Source organism: Peromyscus eremicus, chromosome 9, assembly GCF_949786415.1.
Source record: "Peromyscus eremicus chromosome 9, PerEre_H2_v1, whole genome shotgun sequence".
Lineage (NCBI taxonomy): Eukaryota > Metazoa > Chordata > Mammalia > Rodentia > Cricetidae > Peromyscus > Peromyscus eremicus.
In genome coordinates, this window is record NC_081425.1 from 36,958,426 (window position 1) to 36,982,281 (window position 23,856).

Sequence of the window (23,856 nt, forward strand, 5' to 3'; positions counted from 1 at the left end):
TCAGGAGTTGTGTGGCTCACTTTCTCAAGCTGTGACATACCATCAAGGTCAATGGCTCAATAGAAAACATTCATAAGTAGTCAATTATGGAGTGTTTGACTCTAAGCCTGTGTCTACAAGAAAAAAACGAACACATGTTTGGAAAGTAATAAACCAATGCATACTAGAGCAGGCATTAGCGTCTTAATGAGAGTTTTCTATCACCTCAGCAAAACTTCCCATCCACCGTTATTTTCTAAACCCATCTATTTTTGCCCATTTACTGGAGAAATGCAGTCACATTGATATTTCAAAAACTAATAATGCTGCCTCTGCATATGTGAATTTCATGAGGTCTGTGAGTAATGAATAATATTAGCAAATGAGACAAAAGGCCAATTTGAGGCAGGATGAGGGTTATTTTTCAGATTATTAATTCCAAAAATAATTTTGGCTTTCAAAAATATTGTTGGATAGGGAGTATTATATTGATAGGGTTGGATATGACATTAATTGCTTCAATGTATGTGTGTGGGGGGAATCTGTTCTCAATAGAGTGTTAGAACTCAACCCTTAATTTATTTTTATGCACAAAGCAATCATAGATATATGAGGAAATCACATCTATTTGTATAAAATGTACCTCAGATAACCCTGAAAGATAAAGGGAAAGAATAACCCACTCATGCTACCAAATGCAATTTGTATATGTTAAAAAATGAATACACCTGACAGCTCCCATGTTCTCTGTTTTATTTCCTTTTTGGTTGCTTTAGAGACTTGGAGGTTGGGAATCATGTCCGTATTTTGTGATGATGTCTTTAAGTTTACACTTGAAATATACATTTCAGTGTACATGTTAGAAAGCCAATGGGCACAGGCTCCCGAGAAAAGTAGATCAGTATTGTGAAATCCAGTATTCTTTATTGACCACGAAATAAAGAGATCTGAGGTTTCCAACTTCTAAAAATTGCCTATTTTCCATTTTTCATATAATTTTTACGTGATTATCAATATAAAAATGAAATTGGAAAAATATAGCACTGTAGGAATAATGGAGAGGTATGTAAGGTTTAGAGTGTGTGTGTGTGTGTGTGAGAGAGAGAGACAGAGAGAGACAGAGACAGAGAGAGAGAGAGAGAGAGAGAGAGAGAGAGAGAGAGAGAAAAGATTGTTTTCTTCTGACTTGGTTTTCCTTTTGTTCGGACATTGTTTTACACCACCATCAATGTGTTTTACTGAAAAACTTACTGGTGCACTCCATCACTGAAATACCTGCATTGTGTAATATAGTCTATTTGAGGTTAGTTCTCTACTTTGATAGTAGTATTAATATGTGTATGAGTGAATAAAATGTCAGTTTTGTGATTTTCTTCACATTTGTTTTATAGCTTATTGTCCCTAGGTAAAATAAATAGATTTTGAACAGTTTAAAATATGATTAGACAGAAGCCGGGCGGTGGTAGCGCACGCTTTTAATCCCAGCACTTGGGAGGCAGAGGCAGGCGGATCTCTGTGAGTTCAAGGCCAGCCTGGTCTCCAAAGCGAGTTCCAGGAAAGGCTCAAAGCTACACAGAGAAACCCTGTCTCGAAAAACCAAAAAAAAAAAAAAAAATTAGACAGAAACTAAGGAACTATTATTTATTTGAGGAGTTAGATTTCAGAAGCTAGATCTTTCATCTAGTCTCAATCTCAGTCTCTCTCTCTCTCTCTCTCTCTCTCTCTCTCTCTCTCTCTCTCTGTGTGTGTGTGTGTGTGTGTGTGTGTGTGTGAGCACATTGTGCACATATGTGTATACATGGAGTGAGCATGTATGTGCATGTATTTGCAGGTCAGATGACAAGTTTGGATATTGTTTCTCAGGTACCATATACTTTATTTTTTTTGGACTGGTTCTCTTGCTGATCTGTAACCATCAAGTAGACTGTGTTGGCTGACCAGTTAGCTCTAGCATCTCTCTGTCTCCTGCTCCCCACTGATGGGATTACCAATGTATTACAAATGACAAATATTTCTATTTGTGGTGAATCAGGAATTGTGTAGCTCACCATATCAATTGTGATATAGCACCAATATCAACAACTCAATAGAAAACATTCATAGGCAGCCACACCCAGATGTTTTTCTTTTTTCTTTTTCTTTCTTTCTTTTTTTTTTTTTTTTTAGTGTAGGTTTTGGTGATATAAATTAGGACTGAGTTTCTGGTACTGTAAGACAAGCACAGTGCTAACTGTTTACCATACCAACAGTGATGGGATCTAGGAGAATGAAGCTGAATAAGGTGAACTAAGGTCTCATGCAATAGCCAATTTTATTCAGAGCATCAGACAATTTATACTCAGAGGGTTAAGAGGAGTTGCATCAGTAGAGTATACAATCACAAAAGCAAGCCCCACATGGTGGGCAAGCTGCACACAGCAAAAAACACATTTTATAAAAGAATAACAACAGCTAGTTGTAATGAATAATCTGAAGTAAAGTCACTGCTGTCTGCTACACCTGTGAGGGACATGGAAGCACATTCCAAGAACAATTCCATGACTCTGTTTTTAGACCATGTTCAAAGAACTAACTAGTTCATATCCCCAACCTTTTCTAAGTTTTATCAGGAAATACCCAAGGGCCTTGATTTGAGAAAATGATTTATTGAAGGTCTTAGTAATAGGCTCCCTGGCAGTCCAAATAAATTTTGACTCTTCTTGTGTTTCTACTTTTCTTTGCCAAATAATGAATATAAACATCACACAAACAGTTCATATGAATTAACAACTGAAAAATATTACCAAATGAAATAAGGCCTCCAGGATATGAGGAAAGATACCTTTTCACAGCTTGTCAGTCTTGAAATGACTTGCCTATCTTCTTTATGTAACTATTTCCTATTATCAAACCAATTACTTATTTTTATAATTCATTCCATAATTTACCACTTAAGGGTAGATTATTTTGAGTGAATTGGCTACTCAGTACATTTATATTTTATAGTCAAATCTTTAAAATGTAAAATTCATCTATTTTATGACTTAGTTACTATGGTCAAAACAATTATATTGGTTAACAGACTAAAGTATGATTATGGGAAATGCATAGAATGAACATTTCATAAAGGATTTTTTGGGCCTTGTAATATCACAGATTCAAATAGACTGGTTATCTACCTAGGGTAAGGGAACTCAGTCATATCTTAATTTTTTTTTTTTTTCGTTTTTCGAGACAGGGTTTCTCTGTGTACCTTTGCACCTTTCCTGGGACTCACTTGGTAGCCCAGGCTGGTCTCAAACTCACAGAGATCCACCTGGCTCTGCCTCTCGAGTGCTGGGATTAAAGGCGTGCGCCACCACCGCCTGGCATATCTTAATATTTTGATGGTTGAGTTTTATGAGGATACCAAAACCAGAACAACTTGCCTTTCTTTTAAGTTGGTCCATGGCCAGAAGCAAATCCTCTGGGTTAGAGAATGCCATTTTTTTCCCTACAATATTCTTATTAGTGCAGAAATAACCAGATTCTCTTGGTCCTACATACATATGTCCATGGATTAAATGATACACCACTATTTTGTATTTCATACTTCTTATGTGTGAAATGAATTTGTGTTGTGAATGAATGCACACAACATTGTTAATATGTATGAAATATCCATATGCAATTCTTTTCTTTTGTAAACCTAAATAGCCTGTTGCCTTTCAATTACATGTTTCACAGTGGAGATGATGGCGGGCCTCCTTAAAAAAATCACTTGCCCTACTTCTTCTTTTATGTTTTTTTTCTTGCATGTATATTACTGTTTAAAACATCAAAAGCTAATTTGTGAATACACATTTTCATTTTTCCCTTGGTCTTTTGTACAAACTGCTGAGAAATCATTAAGACAGAAATGGGCATCAATCCAGAATTTTCATCTCCCTATTTTCTCTAAATACTTAAATATTTATTTTTCATCATTGTAGACAGCCATCTTTTTTTTTTTTATTTTTACAGGAAAAGATGTAGAGATGTTTTTTAATCTAAATATTTGATTTAGACTTATATGAGTATAATATAGTTTACAATTATTCTCATTTCCAGCTACTTGTAGTGAATTATTGTCCAAAACATGTTAAATGAAATATTTCAAAATAATCACAAATGTTAAACTGTATGCCATTCTGAAGAACATGAAGCCGTTTGAGACCATTTAACTCTGGTCTTCCTAGAACATGACTCATTTATTTGTCCAGCTTATTCATTCTCTGTAAACTACCCACACACTAGTCACTTAGTTACCCTAACATATTATCTATGTTAATGACTTCAGTGCTTGTGATCAAGCAATCCTTATTTACTTAATAATGCCCCTCAAATATGAAAGTGATGAGTGTGTCAAGTCAAGCATACCAGAGAAGCTGAAAGGTGCTTCTTTTAATTATAATCTCATAGAATCTCAAGAAGATAAATATTGTACAATAACTTCTGGTATAGCATATTATTACAATCACTCATTTCAGTCATATTCTAATTTATAAGTATGTGTATACAAAGAGACATAGGCCGCACGCCTTTAATCCCAGCACTCGGGAGGCAAAGCCAGGCGGATCTCCTTGAGTTTGAGGCCAGCCTGGGCTACCAAGTGAGTTCCAGGAGAGGTGCAAAGCTACACAGAGAAACCCTGTCTCAAAAAAAAAAAATAAAATAAAATAAAACAAAAAAAAGAGACATAGTACACATGAATTAGAACATTTCCAGGTTTCCACTGTGGTCTTGGAATGTATTCACTGTGGATGAGGAGGTCCTGTGAACACAAAAATGTACATGTACTCCTGTTCATAATGATATATATATATATATATATATATATGTAAATGATTTAATACATTTTTTTATTCTTAGTGAAAGAAACATAATGACTACTGTTTCATGGAATATAACAATAAATTAACAACCTTGATTAATAATAGACTAGATAAATATTTGGTGGTTGCCTTAGAATTTAGATATTATTGTCAATCTCATACACTACATCATTTTTTCAAATTCCTTTCCCACCAAATAGAACATGTGCTGTAGTATAAATGATTGCTGTTGTGTATGAGAAATAACTCATATTTCTCAATATAATATTTACAATATATATGGTAAGTGCTTAGATAGCACTTAACTGCCTTCAGACTCTAAGTCATTTACTTAAAGGAATTCGCTTAGTATTGAAAGCAACCCTATGATGTAGGTAACCTTATTTATTGTTTGTTTTACTGATAAGGAAGGGTGATAAAAATCACTGGCCAATGGGTCAGCAGCTTGTAAACTATGGTGCCTATGGAAGAATTGAAGCAAGTTAATAGAATTTTTTGCTTTACCATTGAACTAGAGTAATAAATGATTCCTTCTGACTCTCATTGTGGTTCTCTTAGATAAATGCATATCTTTCCTTTACTGAGTGTATGAATGAATACATGGACATTTAGGAACGTGTGATGATGGATCCATGGTCACTTACTCATTCTAAGAGGAGTTGAATTTCCCCCAGGTATACTATCAACATCTAAGGGTCATATGGGTTTAGTGAAAGATAAAAACATATTTGCCAATAATGACTCAACTAACTCATCCAGCTTACTTAAGTCAATATAAGTAACACATTCCTCTACGTTTAATTGAAGTATATATATTTTTTCCATACACATATAAATTCAATTTAAAAAAAGAAAGAAAAAAAGGAAGAGAAAGAAAAGGCCTGGTGCAAAACAATATGAGACAAAGAACCGTTAAAAATGCCATTGAGTTCATTTTGTATTGTATATCTACTGGGCATGGGGCCTGGTCTTAAGAGTAGTTTGTAGCCGGGCGGTGGTGGCGCACGCCTTTAATCCCAGCACTCAGGAGGCAGAGCCAGGTGTATCTCTGTGAGTTCGAGGCCAGCCTGGGCTACCAAGTGAGTTCCAGGAGAGGCATAAAGCTACACAGAGAAACCCTGTCTCGAAAAACCAAAAAAAAAAAAAAAAAAAAAAAAAAAAAAAAAAAAAGAGTAGTTTGTATAGCCAGTGAGACTCCTGTTGGAGAAAATTAAATTTTCATTGGTGTATGGTTATCAATTGGAACTAGCTTCTGGGTTGAGCATGAGAGCTTCTGCACACTTTCTTTCCCAGTGCTAGGACTCCATCTGCCCCAGACCTGTGCAGGCCCTGTGTATGCTGCCACAGTCTCTGTGAGTTCATATGCATGCTTGTCCTACTGTGTTTAGAAGGCCTTTTTCCCCCTTGGCATTCTACATCTCCTTTGGCTCTTGCAATCTGTCTGCCTCCTCTTCTTCAGTGTTCTCTGAACCCAAGAAGAGGGATCTGATGAAGAAATTCTATTATAAATGAGTATTTTAAGGTCTCTCATTCTCTGTACATTGCCTGCCTGGGGGTTTCTGTATTTGTTCACATCTGCTGCTAGAGAGAGCTTCTCTGATATTGGCAGAGTAAAAACTGATCTATCAGTATAACAGAAAGTCATTAGGAATCACTTTATACCTGTGTTCCTTGATTTTCCCTTAGATCCATGGCCTATCTAGTCTCAGGTTTTGGCTACCCAACTAGTGTTGAATATGGGCTCCATCTCATTATATGGGCCTTAAACAAAATCAGATATTGGTTGGATACTCCAGTAAACTTTGTGCCACTATTACACTCGTGCATCTTGTTGGCAGGTAGGTCACCTTTTAAGGATCAAATTGTTTGTAACTGAGTTGGTGTTTACCTTTATCCTGTGGTAGAATTCAGAGTACCTTCCAGTACCATGAACACTAGTCAGTAGGGGTGAAGACTCTAAGTAGGCAGAACTTCACCTTCTTCATGTTCAATGAATTGTATAGGTGTTGTCTTCAGCAATAAGACTTTACCATCAGTTTGCAGAGATGAATCAACATTAGATTGGATTGTTTGTGGGTACTCATGGGGATCCTTTGGACAACAACTCTTAGATGTAACCCAGCCAGAACTGGAGGCTTGAGTTGGTAATGAGAGATGTCCAGATGGCACTCCATTGTTTTGCAATTACATTTAGATCAACTTCTTATATACACATAATTTAGTAAGCTTCTACTGTATTAGGTTTCTAGAGTGCCCTTTAATTTAGCTGTCAATCCAGTATTCCCTCTCTTACCCAACTTTGCCTCCCTTTCCCCATATGACCTTTCCATTCCAGTATTCTTCCCATGAATCCATAACTACCTATTCTATTTCTGCTTCCTAGGGTGATCCCTCTCCTTCCTACCTCAATACTTTATACCTAGCCTCTCTGGTTATGTGGATTATATACTAATTATTGAAGACTGAAAAGCTAATATCCACATATAAATGAATACAATACATACCATATTTTCTCTTTTTGGGTTTCAGAAAGCACATACAGGTTTTTTCAAGCTCCATTATTTACCTTGAAATTTCATTGTTTCGGTTTTTTAATGAACATTCCATTGTGTAAATGTACCACATTTTCTTTATCCTTTTATCCACTGATGAACATCTAATCTGTTTCTAATTTCTGGCTTTTATGAATAGAGCAGTAATGAACATGGCTGAGCATTTTTTTTTTCTGTAGTAGGATGTAGAGTCCTTTGGGTATATGCCCAAGAGTGCTATAGCTGGATTTTGAGGTAAGTCCAATCCCAGCTTCTTGAAGAACTGCCAAACCAATTTTTATGATGGTTGTACAAGTCTGCACCAACAATGGACAGGTATTCCCTTTATACCACATCCTTGCCAGCATGAAGTGTCATTAACACATCTCTCTTTAAAGATGCTTTATTTATTCAGATTACAAACTTAGTTTTAGAGATAAGAACTATTCTATCAACAAATCTAAATAGTAACTTCATCAAAAACCAAGATGAGAATCAGTGTTGACATGGCTAAAAATAAAAACCTTGACATTTATTATAATTCACAGGCTTCCTCTATCCAATTAGCGTATTTTCCACTTTCTCCCTGATTTGTTATAACAAGAATAAAGAAACAAATTTGTGTTTCTTATGCTCTTCTCTGCTTGTTTACACAGTTAAGGCTTGTATCTGCACTTTATATGATATTGCTGAGCCACAATGCCTGGCTATGATGTGAGCTAGAGTTGCTATTTTGCCTAATCAATATGAGATTGGGACTTGTTCATAACATAAGCACACAGAATTGAGTATAACTCCCTGAACTGACTCTGAGTCACCCATTCTGTGAGTTTCAGGCATATCTTTTTATTCTAGAGATAGCGAGAACTGAGATATGTTCTTCTCCCTCTGTAGCCTAGACTGGTCTTGAATTTACTATATAGCTCAGGCTGGCTTTGAACTTGTGGAAATCCTCCTGCCTTAGCATTTTGAGTTCTGAGGTCACAGGCACAACAATACACCCAGCTTCCAACTGGAAAAAGTCAGAAGCCTCACAACTATGAATCATCGTACATAAAGCATTTGTTTTCCATATTAAATTTATTTGCATCCGTCACAAAAACTTCCTCTGAGGTCTGTGCTTTGCATGGGAAGACATGAAGGAAGAGAAACATGATAACTCCTCATGTGCTCAAACATTTCCACAACCTTTCCTTTTCTGACTATAATAATTTGCATAGAGTACACTGCAATCTCATTCCAAATGTGAGGAAAAAATAGGATGAAGTGAAGATCAATTTTTTTCTCCAATTATTACCCAACTAAATTATGGCAACACTAGGTTTTCTTACCTTACAAATAGTATGTTTTGCAGCTATGATGACTTCATAAAGTGGTTCTACCTCAAAATCCTGTGAATAAAGATGAGCCAAAAGTGGTCTGTAAAGACTAGTAAAAATCATTTTGGAAAAAGGCTTTAGAATGTATATGTTTACTGACCAGCAATCAAAAATGCTAATGTGCAAAAGGTCCAAGAAAAGAAGTTTTAACTCACAAAATTGGGTGCATTAAAGGAAACCATGGCTTTCTGATAGAGGTTTTAAATATAGCATATTGTTAGATGATTAGTTATTTTAATTTTATGTTTTAAGTAGCTTTCACTATGTAGCCAACACTGGACTCAGACTAGCATCTTTCTGCTCAAGTCTATGAATGCTGAGAACATAGAATGTGCCAATAATCTCAGCCTATTCTGATTTTGATCATTGAAAAACAGTTCCTTTAATTATTTGCAATTTGTGTATGTGTGGCACTCATACATGTATGTGTGTATTCTTGTATTTGTATGGGTGCAAATGGGAGTGTGCAAGTATGGGTGTGTACAAGTGTATACACATATGTATACCAACCAGAGGTTGACATTAGGTGCCTTCTTCATTCACTCTACTTTATTTTCTAAGACAGGGTCTCTCACTGATCCCAGAGCTTATCACCTCTGCTAGACTGGCTGCCAGTGAGCTAAAAGGGTGAGCTTGTCTCCACATCCCCAGTGCTGGAATTAGACATACCACCAAATACACCACACCCAAGTTTTTGCATTTAGACTTCATGTACATTTTTTTTCAACATGGAAGAGGGATTTGATAAACTACAAAAATTAATGAAAGGCTGATTTTATTATTACATCATGGTAACAAAGTTTTCACAGTGTAAAATGTTCCATGTTTGGCACAGATTCATGTAGATAACTGACCAAAGAAGAGGATCATGGTATTAATACTTTCAAAGCAGAAAATAAGTTTAGCCATTTCTGGAACTGATTCAAGGCATGAAGACTAAAATTTTAAGGTATTAATATAAGAACTAAGGAAATAGATATCCATGCATGAATCATATATATTCACATATTAGCCAGTTAGAATTGACTAAGTAAATAGATATCCATATATGAATCACATATATTCATATATGAGCCAGTTAGAATGGACTAACAGGATTTTAGTGCCATCAATTTTTCCATCATGCCAAATAGTTTTTTTCCAACTAAGAAACCATGAAACTACGACATCAATGCAAATAAAATGGGGTTTCCATTTTAAACTCTTGTGCAATGATATTTATACACAATGAGACTATCTGTCCAATTGCTTCTTTTTATACTTGGAAGGGATGATGACACATTTTTTTTTTTAGTGTAAAACTCACCTATAAATACCAGAAATAATGGAAACTTAGGAACATAAATTCTATGGGCAACTGGTCTTGTCATTGATACAGTGCCTTGAATCTTTTTGATAGGGAGGTGATGAGATGTACATATGGGTCCAAATTCTTACATTCACTACAGGCTATTCAGAATGTCATTTAAGCCTGCGACAGTGACAGAAATCACTTCCCTTCAGTGCAATGGAAGCTTGCATTTTGTTTTTCTTCTGATCTTCCTAGGCACTAGAGTCACTTAAAATTATTCAGAAATTACGGAAGCTGTTCAGTACTGGGCAAGTACGCTGCTTACAGCTTCAGCTGACAAATGGGAGCAGCTAGTACAATGAATGGCTACAGTGAGGAACGACAGAGCAGCGTGGGAGTGTATCTGGGTTTCCTGACACTCTGCTGTTGACTGCAGACAGCCTGAAAGAAAGAAAAAGCAAAACAGAATGGATTTTGCTTTAGATACTATAAAGGCAATGACCTTTAAAGACAAAATAATAGAAGTGTGTTTAGGGGCAGAAGGTTGAGAGAAGTCCTACAAAAATGTGACACTCCAACTTGGAACATAGTGTTAGGATGCTAGGATTTTAAAAAAAAAAAATTTAACAGTCCCCTTTTTTCTCTTTTTTGTCTTCTGTTCATCTTTCATTCCTTTTTCTGATATGAAAAGTCACAGTTCAGGTGCAGCAGAGTCTAAATCATCTAAAGCAAATCAGGCCAGAAATGGGCTTATAATGAAGGCCAGAAAAAGTGTACTTGCTTTTCACCAGAGCATCATCAGGACGACAATGGAGTCTAAAGATTCTATTAGCATCACACAAGCTCTCAGGAAGCAATCTGTGTGCTCTCTCAAAAATGCTCACTCTGATATTATAGAATCTTGATTATTAATTGAGATCCGTGTCGCTGAAGCTCAGCATGGTGAGATGTTTTTCTTCTTCTTTCTATCTTATTTTTTTGGTTTGTTTTATTGTAAAGAACTTTTGCAATTGTTACTCTGTTCTCCTTGCCTTACAGGTTCTGTCTCCCTGTCTTATGCTCTTGGAGTTCTCTTTCATTAAACCACTGGACCACTCTGTAAACAATTATTAAATGTCTACTATGTGTCACACACTATACTGAATGCTCAGCAAACAGCAATCAAGGTGATATGATAAATGCTCTTACAGATCATGCTGACTTTATCTATATTATTTAAAAGCATTTTTTAAAAATTCATGCTGACTTGATCTACATTATTTATCTGTATTATTATTCCATATCAAATATATGCTATATAGTCTGACCAACTAATAGCTAATGTGAAAATACCCACTTACCTAAAGAAATGTACCCTTTCTTCTTTATAAAGGTACAGAATAAAATTAATGTTTGAAAGTAAATGTTTAATAGGAATAATTTTACAAACTTTGACTATATAGAGACTATTTAGATACTCAGGATATATTTAATATATAATTAAATGACACTATGAATTTTAACTAAAAATAAGGGAAATCAGTAGTTTACAGTTTCATCTCCTCAATCCTTTGGTTTTCTGGTAGTTTGTGAAGGGACAGAGATCCAGCATGACTAAGAACCACCAGCAATGAACTGTTCATGACAGACAACTCATTTTGTGTTCATGTAATGGGAGAAAGAAGCAAGCAATGTAGGGAGTGGAAACAAGGATGTGCTGGCATTGTGAAAGAGAGAAGAAAAGGCAGCAGTAAAGACTCTGAATTTTCTTTTGGTCTTGGCCATGTTCTTCCATCTGACCCAGTGCTTTGTGTTTCTAATGTGCTGCTCTTCATACATTTCCTTGTGAGATGTTTAACTGTTCGGGAGGAACTACAGAGGAGAGGCGTTACCATAGGTTTCCTGGCTGTTGAATTGGATAGGGCCTCATTTGCTTTGAGTACATAGCTTCAGGGTGGGGGTTATTGGAATAATGTAGAGACAGCAAGGTTTAAGTTACCCAGGGACTCTTTCTGGAGCTACGGTGATTATAAGGACCTAGCGGCATTATGAGGACTTCCTCCTGCTTTATTTCTGACTATTCTGTTGGGAGTGAGAGAAAAATCTCCTACCAAAACAAGATGAGGGGATAACTCTCAAATTAACAAAAGCAAAGGGAATTATTTAGTATGGATTTCCATAGCGAAAAGTGAGCAGAAATATTTTGTGCTCATCAACTCAGCACATTGACAAATGCTCTATTTATTCCAACCTAAAGGCTTTCACTGTGAGGCTTTTTATGGATAGCTCTTGATCCTGCCATCACATGATCTGTGGTTCCCTTTGGAATTAAGCCTGACTTTCTGGTGGGAAGCCCTTTCCATTAGTGAAGTACTGAAATCTGCCATCCTGGTTTTCTGCCCTCACTTGTAGCAGATGAAGCAGAATGGATCAATCCATCCATTCCCTCCCCTGCGAAATCATGGCTAAGGAAGAGCAGAAAGAGTCCAACGAAACTCAATTCTAGGATTTAGAATTTATAAAGCAATACTTTTTCCAAACATCACTCTTTTGTAAAGATGCACTCACTTTTCATTTTACAAATATTTGAGTGTTTTACTTTCATGTATACATGTGTACCATATTCAATCTGGTTCTTAAATTGGCTAGAATAGGGGGTTATGTGTCCTGGAAGTGGAGTTATGGACAATTGTTAGTTCTCATGTGAATGCTTGGACCTGAACTTGGTACCTCTGCAAGAGTAGGAAGTGCTCTTACTTACTGAGCTTTCTGTCTAACTCCTGTAATGGAATTTTTAAGGTGATAAGAATAAAACCTAGAAATTCCAGATGATAAAAAACATGTAAGAATAAAACATTGGAGAAAAGAAAGTATAGAAACACGGTCATATTTGAGTCTTGCTACTGTTTATGATTCTGGATCAAGTAATGCCTGAAGACAAATAATCCTAACACTTTTAGTCATGTGAGCTAGTTAATTAATTCCAATTATTTCTCTTAAATTATAATGTGTTGGAGTTTATGTTCTTCAAAGAAGGAATTTTGACTCCTTATCAAGAGTTTTCTTTTCAGATGGCTTTCCTCCCTATTTTTCTGTTGCTACCAAGAAATCAAGATGAAATTCTTTATGTAGTTTCTCACTTACAATCAATAAACCCGTCTCTAAAATGACTCATCCCTCAGGAAATGAAAGTACTCCCAAGGAAAGGCAAGGTTCACAAGAAGAGGCTGAGTATGCAAAAGTATTTATTGACTTCTCAGCTAGCTCCGGGCAATTTACCTTTCATCTTACTTTATGTGATGCATAGAGAAAGAATATTTATTTGGAGATATTTGAGGTAAATCTGTGAGGATCTACACATGCTGGCATCTCATAGGAGCTTTCCTGTTTTTCCTGCTTTTTTCATTCATCCTTCATTTCCTATACAGATGAAATTGTTCAAACTTGCTTGAAATACCGCTTTCCCAGAATGAAATAATCTTTCTTCAAACAGCCTTCATGCTGTTGTCTTTATTTTAGTTTGTGGTTCCCACTGTAAACACTTTGTTCAAACTATTTAAGACGATGTCAAGCTCATTCTCTGCCTGACTTAGCTCAGACTGCAAAATCAAAACACCCCAGATTGGGCAGCCTAGACAATAGCTCCTCCTTCAAAGAGTTCTGATTCTAAAGCAGGGGATCAAGCTTCAGCAGATAGGGCTTGGGAAGGTCTTTCTTCCTAGTCATTACGCACTGTGTGCACATCATGTTCACATGCTGTAGAGATAGAACCTAAATTATGATTTCTCCTTCTTTACGTACAAGGACTACTAATCACATTTGGAGATCCTACTGTCATGACCTCATTTACACCTGATTGCCATCAAAATCAAAAGTCACGTATACTCAAACTGTCATATTGAAGGGGGAACATCAAGGTTTGAATGCAGGAAACATAAATCTTAAAGCTCACAACACTTTCCTGTACACAACAAATACAACCCCCACACACATACCTTACATTTACTTCCCAAAGACTGTCTGATTAATTGACATGCTTATCTCCATTATTGTAGTTCATTCCCCCCTCACCTCTCCACACCAGTGTCATAATAAATTCTAATTTGGTCTCATTATTTGTTTTGTTTCATAAAAATCTACTCTCCATATTAAAGCCATCATTAACTCTACACAATTTTTGACCATTATAGACCTTGCTTGAAATAGTTTCATGGAATTCACAAATATCGTGGCACAATATAGTAAACTTGCTTTGTGTTTACCAACTAAGTTTCATATTGGCCATTTTACACTTTACAGTTGATGCTCTCATGATGATGACTGCTTACTATTCAGATTTGTGAACACACAGACAAATAGGTAGAGGTACACACAGAGAACTCCTTTCTGTGTCTGTGATTTCTTATTTTTCTTTCTTTCTTTTTTTTTTGCCGAAAAGCTTTATTTATAAGTCACCAATATCACTAGAAAAATACAACTAGGAGAAGTGAAAAAAAAAAACCACTGGCAAAGCCATGTGGTGTAAACAAAATCCACTGATGGCCAGGATGCAGAATATGGAATCTTTTGAGTATGTCATGTGCTTGGAATTTCTTAATGATCTTCTCTCTAGGAACACCACATGCTTCAGTTGCCTTCTTCACTTTACCAACTCAATCACCTTTAAAAATCAGAAAGCATTATCCACCTTTATATGTTTAGTCATTTACACATATACTCATGTGCTGTGTTGGCATCTTAAGATTTTGTTATATGACTATTTCTCCCAATAGGCTCACTTATTCCAGAAATTCAATGCATAACTTACTGTGGTGATATGAATGAGAATGGACTCCATAGGCTCATAGATTTGCATGCTTGGTCACTAAGGACTGGCACTATTAGAAAGAATTAGGAGGTGTGACCTTGTTGGAGGAAGTGTTTCAGTGGAGATGGGCTTTGAGGATTCAAAAGCTCAAGCCAGGCCTAGCGTCTCTCTCTTTATGCTGCCTGTGGATCCTATGTAGAAATCTCAGCTACTTCTTCAGCACTTTGTCTGCCTGCATGTTGCTATGCGCCCTCCATGATGATGATGTACTAAATTGTGGTTGATATATTGTGCACCCCAATAAACTTATCTGGAGTCAGAGAATGGAACAACCACTAGATAGACATAAAAGCCAGGCATGATGGCACACACCTTTAATTGTAGAACTTGAGATTTCATGTCTTGCTTGGGAAAGACACATGCCTTTAATCTTAGGATGTGATGGCAGGAAGCAGGAAGGCATCAGGACCAGGAACTAGAGGTCTTTTTCAGCTTTTAGCTTTCAGCAGCAGTTCAGCTGAGATCTATTTTGGGTGAGGACTCAGAAGCTTCCAGTTTGAGAAAACAGGATTAGCTGAGAAGTTAGCAAGGCGAGGTTGGATGTGGCTTGTTCTGTTTCTCTAATCTTTCAGTGTTCACCCCAATACCTGGCTCTGTGTTTGTTTTTATTATTAAGACCTTTTAAGATTCGTGCTACACTAAATTTCTGAAATTATTAACTTAAAAATCATATATTTTCTCAATTTCAGACTAAATACAATTGTGATTGCCGAGTGACATAATGCAGTAATTTATTGTGGTCCATAATTAATATTAATGATATATTATTTCTATTCAAAATTATGACTTTTTGACATATTCTGTTTAACCTGAAGCAAAACAGGTTTTTAAAACTATTTTTAACCTTTAATTCATCGCTTCAACACCCCCTTGTGATCTTATTATTGATGTGTTGCATATGTTAGAGAAGATTTTCTAAGCCAAGGAGAGGTAAGTAAGAAATATAAAACAAAACTGTGGATTTTAAAAAAAGGCAGTTTAGCATTTTGTTAGGCAGCTGATTAATAACTAATATTTTGTTACTTTTGCAGTGTTTATAGTATCTACCAACTTCTTGAGTGAAATTTGCTGTAATTTTTCACACTATATATTAATTGATCTGTCTATATCTAAAACAATTATATAATATCTTAAATAGTTTAATATACTGGTTTATATTTAAATATGCACTATACTTAATGTATACTGTATTTTAAAAGAGAGCAGTGGATTATGTAATATATTCCAGGATTGTAGGATAATTTTTTCATTTCATTGTAGTGCATATCATAAAGTTGTTTCATGAAACTCACTCTAGTAAATACTACATTACATGAATATTTACTAACCTATATAAAGAATTAGAATAAGCATGAAAAAGCACAGGTAGAGGTGTGAAAGCAAGAAACAGAGCGGCGTAAATACTTCAGAGCAAACAGATCTATTCATAAATATCTCCTCATCCTAATATACTGTCTTTATCTTTGCCTCAGCTACAAGCATCAAACTTCTGTAGATTATCACAGACTCACCTTCACAGCTATAGGTATTCTCTTTAGAAATTCTAAGTAGCCAATTAATTGTTCACATCTCAAAACTGGACGATTTCTTTTGGGGAAATAGGTTTCTAAAAAGTTTGTCATTACACAAGTCTGAAGGATTTTGTATATCCTTTTTCATTGACTATACATCTTCTAATTCAACAAACTTTACACAGCATATATTTTTAGGAACTCTCAATGACCTAAGAAAAGGAACAACCATAATTCATGTATATATATATTCGAATTACTTGAGGACCTTTTCTCCATGAGTTTGGTCTCCAAAGCATGTGTCAATAGGCCACTTCCATGTGTTAGCTCTATGATTTTGATAATGCCCTCTTATTTTCCAGAATCCACACATTTTATAAAGCTTTATTAGAGGGCAAGATTGAAACACAGGACATTGGCTACTGAGTTGCAATTTAGCAATCACATAACAAAGAAACTTGATGGAAATGTAAAAGTAGTCATTTTTGGGGAACTACATTATTTGAGCGTAAATTGTATTGTGAGGATGTTTAAAACTAGAATTACCTTAAAATTATTAATATTTACTGTAGCCCTTGCTTTATTTCTCTATTAGGCTAGGATAAATCAGTACTTTTTCATTTCACTATTGGGCAAGTGTTTATGGAACACCTAGTGCAGGCAATGCACATCTCTAGGGGTGATGAAAAATTCATAGATTAGTAATGTTCAGAAAAAAAACCCAAAAACAATAAGAAACTATGCCAATTTTACCAAAAATAAAAACTGAGTGATAAGACATAACAATGGTACTTTTCTGTTTCTTAAAAGAACCAGAATAGCAGGATGGCTCAGTCCAGTAGGAATAATGCTGCTGTATAACCATAGGGGCCTAAACTGAGATCCCTAGCACCTGTGTGAAATGACTGATAAAGTCACCTGTACCATAAATCCCAGAGCTAGGGAGCTAGAGACAGGAGGATTCCTGGGGTTAACTGGTATTACTGTCTACACCCAGTGAACTCTAGTATCAGTGAAAGACCTTGTCTCCAAAATTATGTGGAGCTTTACCTTGTCCACATAAGTATGTCCATTGCTGTCATCTTGTTTAGCTCATGTTTTGGTAGTCTTATTGGTAAGACTTTATGCATGTACGTTCTGACATCACTAGGAGACACAATCTCACAGCAAGCCCACTGATCCTTTGGTTCTTACAATATTTCTACTCACTCTTCAGCAATGATTCCTGAGCCTTAGATCCAAGAATTGTGTTATAGATGTCTTAGTTGTAGCTAGGCTCCACAACTCTACACTTTGATGGTTGTGGTTTTCTGTAATTTTTCTGTAGTGGTCTTTCTCTCACCAGCCCCCCCACGCATGCATGCAAACATGTAACAACAATTAATTTAAAAAGATGCCTGAGTTTGAAAGAAAGCAAGGGCTGTGTATATGGGTGTTCAGAGAGAAAAGGGAAGGGGAAAGGATGTATATAATCTCAAAAATGTAATTTTCAAAATATAATGGAAAGTGACTGTTGTGGGATGTCTTTCTGTATGCTGTGAATATGTGTTGCTCTGATTGGTTGATAAATAAAGCTGTATTGGCCTATGGCAATGCAGCTTAGAGGCAGGTCAGAAATCCAAGCAGATATATGGAAAGAAAGGAGAGGAGAAAGAGATGCCCAGCTGCTGCCAAAGGAGAAGCAAGATGTCAGCAGCCAGGTAATGCTGTGGCCATGTGGCAAAACATAGATTAATAGAAATGGGTTAATTTAAGACATCAGAGCTAGATAGGAAGAAGCCTTCCATAGGCCATACAATTTATTACTATTAAGCCTCTGAATGGTTATTTTATAAGTGGCTGTAGGACTGTGGGTAAGAGAGATATGTCCCGACCAGGGGCTGGGCAGGACCGGAGAAACCTTCCAGCTACAAGTGACTGATGAAATAAAATATCAGTGAATTCTATTCTCCACTTGCAGTGACACACATGTGTATGGACAACTTTATGCACATGTTAACACACATACATCACACACATAATGAGAAAGAGAGAGAGAGAGAGAGAGAGAGAGAGAGAGAGAGAGAGAGAGAGAGAGGTATCTTAAGAAGAAATCAGATGATGTGGTATTTGATGGGTGTTTAAAGAGCACTAAGGACCCTAAAAGACATGGTGGATACAGTTTTCCAGCATATTAAAGACAAATTCTGTATTCTATGAGGAAATAAAGGAAATCTTGTCAAAATTATTACTGTCAAACTTCATGTTTAAATTGCTATATTTTAAGAACTAACGTAAAGCGATCACTTGTGGGGTTTAGGGTTCTGTAGTCTCTACAATATTTTTTAACTATGGCAATAACATGTATTATAATTAAAACTGGCCTGCTTACTAGGCAAATAAGTTTTCACATGGGAGCTCCCATCCTATATTAAAATTCATTTCCAGGGGTTTCTATACTGACATTCTGGAGCTATTACTGGACACAAGGCTATTCTTTAACGGTGAAACATATGAAGTAAACAATGATATTAGTCACTGGTGGAAAATTGTTAGCTAAAATAATCTTGAAATACAGATATACAGCCCAGTCCAAATCTAGGCATATATAAGAAGCAGCAGCAGTGAGCCATGAAGCCTTTGGGTACTGTATGGGAAGCTCAGATGTAGCCTGCTTAGAAATCCAGTTGAGATGGTATCTGCTTGCTCCTTTTCCACAGTATCTGTATTAGCACACATCAAGCCACATTAAAATGATTTGGCATTTTATTTAATATCAGTCAGTGCCTCAACAATGGTGGGGTCTTTCTTAATTTTTCTTTATACTTTAGGTGCTATTTCCTTTCCTAATGTACAATGCTTGGTTTTTAAACACCAAAAAGTCGATGAGTACTTATTTGTGGGTAAAATGATAATACTTAAAATTTATTGTTATTATATTACACAATACAGGAAAGGCTTACTGTGCTAAGTGCCTTTTATGTCTCCTCTCAATGAATGGTCAGCTGTCTACTGAGGTGGGTACTTACTCTTGTTAAGGTTGATGAGATCAATCCCTGTGGTAGAATTGAGATTCTGGACTCACAACTGTTATATTGATAAGTCTCTTTCCTAGGTGATTAGGCTCTGAATGTTTCCAGTAGAGGATAGCTCACCATTTTGGGACAGGAAATGTGAGACATTTGAGCCCATATTTGTTCTCCTTTGACTGAGATTATTCAGCTATTTGAAAAACATTAGAAAACATCTGTTCCTACTGCAGTCCTTCCACATCCATGTTTTGAAAGTTTCATTTCCTTTATAAGAAGCTTTCAATTGGTACAATGCTATTTTATGTACAAGTATTTTAGGATTCAGTATTACAGTAGACTTTTAAAAAAGTAGCCATATACTTGTCCAGAAACAGTTTCATAGTTCCATCTAATAAAGATCTATCATTCTAGAATTTTAATTCTGTTGTCTCTTATTATATCTAAGTTTATAGCAACTAGTAAATTATATTTGTATAAAAGGAAGATAATAGAACTTAGCTTAAAGAGTATTATGATTCATAAATTAACAAGTTTTATATATTCTGTTAATTTTGTTCATTTTATTTCCTAAAATTTGTTTTATGCCATGAAAGCTTCTCTCATTTATTTTTATCGACTGTTTATTTTCTTGGTTTGTATGCTATATTTCTACACTTTAAATACAATTTTCAAAATTATTTCTATTTTTTCAAAAAGTTGGCTGAACCATTGTGTGCAGAATAGATTCATTATTTATTTTATGAATCTGAAAGTTTAATTACCAAAACCCTTACTTGTAGAAAAATGTATTGATCAAAAATGAGTTGGAAACAAATATGATGAAGCCTTAAAATATGGTTATCATGTATAACAAAGACAAAACACAATGTACAACTGTTATTTTCTCACAATAGTTATTTAACTAGAACACACAACCACAATTTTATCACCATTACAGTACCAAGGACTCAAATATTTCATGGTCTAATATCTATTTTTCCCATTGTATATTCAATCTATTTTGTGAAAGTATCTGTATTATTAAACTATATGATTGATCTGTCTTTTGTTTTAGCTAAACATTTTAGTAAGATGCATTTTGTACTTTATGACAACTGAAAGGGATAGAAACCTCATGAATCCACTACTTATGACAAAACTATGGCCAGAATTGTCTTCTGTATTCAAGTCTATTGTAAGCTTAGTAATATAGTCCTCTTTCAACGCGAGCATGCATCACTGTATAAATCTAATATGGTCCATTGGATCGGCAGCATTTGACAGCCCTTGCTATTTCTCTGAAAGATTCTCTAAGACACTGCATTAAGAATGATGGCACTTCTCAGATATATCAGTTTTTACTGTCTCATGCTTTATTTCTAATGGAATTAAAGGTAACTCAAATAATTTGAAACTCAGAAAGCATGCTCAGCTCTGAAGACCAAAATCTCTGTGGTATATTTGCTCTAACAGAGTAAGAGAAATCTTGATGTTGACTGTCCACTTCAAGTCTCTGTAAGATTTAGTAAGCAAATGTTTTACAGATCACTTTCTGTTCCTTAAAAAGCACAAGTAAATAACATTTTAAATAATGGCAACCTTCAATATCTCTTACACATTTATTCATGCTTGGAGAGGCTTTAATTATGGATCAGTGAAAATAGATTCCTGCAAAGAAATACACTTCAGAACAATCAATGATGACCTAGCACAATTCTTGAGTAAAAATAAAGCATTTCCCTGAAACATCCTAATTTCAGGAGAACAATATTTTTATATTGAACCATTTTTAAATGTGTTCGAGTCCCTTTACAATTTTAAAAAGGAAGAGTTCTCAAAATACTCTGCATTATGCTTTGCAATTTGCCATGTGCCTGATTAGTTTTGGATAAACTTGATAGCTTCAGTTATCTGAGAATAGGAACCTCAACTGAGAAAATGTCTCCAGATTGAATGGAGGCAAATTTATAGAGCATTTTCTTAGTTAATGATTGATATGAAAGAACCCCGCCTCATAGGAGTAGTGCTACTTCTAGCTAGGTTGTCCTGGGTAGTATAAGAATGCAGCCTGAGGAAGGCATGAGAAGCAATCCAGTAGGCAATTGGGGTTTTTTTGGCTTCTGAGTCAGTTCCTGCCTCCAGTGTCACACTTTGCTTGAGGTACTTAATGGCTTACCTCAGTGATGGGCTGTGATCAGGATATGTAGGCCAAATAAATCCTTTTCTCTCCTTGCTACTTTTGGTCAGAGTATTCTCTCACAGCAATAGAAAGCAAGCTGGGACATATGTGATGGACAATGGTTTAATCATTGCCTCAAATATTTTCTCCTATTTACTTAAGAGACTTTTCTTAAATTGTATAACACAGGAGATAATCTAGTTTCTTCCCTGTACTGTAGTAGTGAATAATGTCAATCTGGTAAATAATGCAACATCTTTTTCAGGAGTTGTATGTGTTTGGCTCTGGGCTGTAGTTTTATTGTGTTCACATATATTACTTGAAGTTGTTTGCAACTTTTGAAATATTTTGTTCCATCTGTGGTATAGGAATTTCCTCTGAATTGAAACATTCTATCCTAAAGAAAGTGCTTCTTCATACTCAGGAATAAACAGCTCACAACTCTCAGAAGCTGCTGAAATTTACAGGATTCATAAGGCTCCTCCTTGAGGTCATAGAAGCAATCATACTTTCTTGGAGAGAGAAGACTCTTCCTATCAATCTATCTGCAGGTTACACAGGGACCTCCAGGGATGAGGCTTTCATGATTTGTTATTCCTGCCAATGTGAGCTCTTTAGTGATGTAGATGCCTTTTAGTTATCCATGCTCCTGTAAGTAACCTCTCACCAATAATTATGTAAAGAACTTCGATCAACTTGCTCATTCACTAGGCTAGATTTTGGTAGAATTGTTTACGTGGTCTGTCATTGTTTCCCTGTCTGGGGTGACTAGATAGATGCTGGTTCATATTACTCCTTAAAAGCCACACGACAAGCTTCTGTCATAACAAAGGTTACTGTGTTGGACTTGGTTTACTTTTTGCTAGACTGAAGATACTTTTTCACAGCATCCAAGAGTTGTCTCATCTAGGACAGGAAACAGCTTATTGCTAATACAAAGGACATATATTTAGCACTCCTCCTTTCTGGTAAATAATATATGGAGTTTACTTTCCTATTGAACGTTAATCTTTTGCCTATCATTTTGATAAATCATTTAAATGAAAAAAGTGTTAACATTACTAGTTTTTAGCAAAAAAATGATGATGAGGCCAAAGTATATAATATGAAAAATGTGACATTCTCAGTTGGGGCTCATGCAGGAAAATTGTTAAAATAACATTGTCCTTATCTCCAAAAAGAAAGTTAGTGATGCAGCCACAGGATCTTGTGAATCCTGTGGTGTTAGTGGTAAAAGGTGTCACATAAAAGCTCCAATTTCCTCTCCATTTCCTTTCACTTTTCTAGTTCTTACTCCTTTGCTATTCAGAAAGAGATTTTTGTTTTAACTCAGTGTTGATCCTTACTTAAGGTTAAAGTTCTCACTTTCACTTCTTAATCCTGTGCACATGCTAAATTTCAGGAAAAGCAGGATTGGTCTTCTTGAAGTAATGTTTAAGTCAACACATTGTTCTCAATTCTTTTCCATTTAATGTGAGACTTAAAAATTGCCTTAAAGGACATAGGAAATATTTAATATGAGATGCTATTCAAGTGCTTATCATGAAGGGCCATCTGTAGAAATGTAAGCCATGAAGATGGATATTACTATACATGGAGGCAGTGATCTTAAACACAGAATAAGGAAGAATACTGGAAATTTAACTGGAAAAGAACATTCTAAAATATGAGAGGGAATCTCAAATCCAATATCTATCAAAGAATTTAAGGTTACTCAATTTAGACACTACTTGTGCTTGATGTTACATCATAAGCTGGGCAATTTTATTTTTAAAAGATTTTTTGCAAAGACAATTTAAGATATTGTTAACTTGAAAGATAAAGTATATACTGACATCAACCAGCCACAAGAGGGAAGTCTTGGCTATATTAGAGGTAATGTACATACAGGGAGGGGTACATTTATAGGACAAAAATCTAATGAGAAGGGAAAATGATTTTGCTGCTTTGTAGTTCTTATAGCATGTGCTAAACCTACAAGGGATTTGATGTGTATGTGTAGCATATTATTATACATTTCTAAAGTGTAGAGTAATATTTTATTTGTCTTGAAACATACCATTTCTGTGTAAATCAGTGTAAATTGATTTCATGTATATGTAATATTTTATTTGTCTTGAAACATACCATTTCTGTGTAAATCAGTGTAAATTGATTTCATGTATATGTGCACATACATAATCACCCATACACCTAATGTTATGAGCCCAATGCCATTGATGAAAGTGATTTTCCATCTAATTGTTTGAGTTTCATGTGGTGCAGTATCCACTAATTATCTCTGTTATTTACTAGTAGCATCTAAGACATGAATTCTG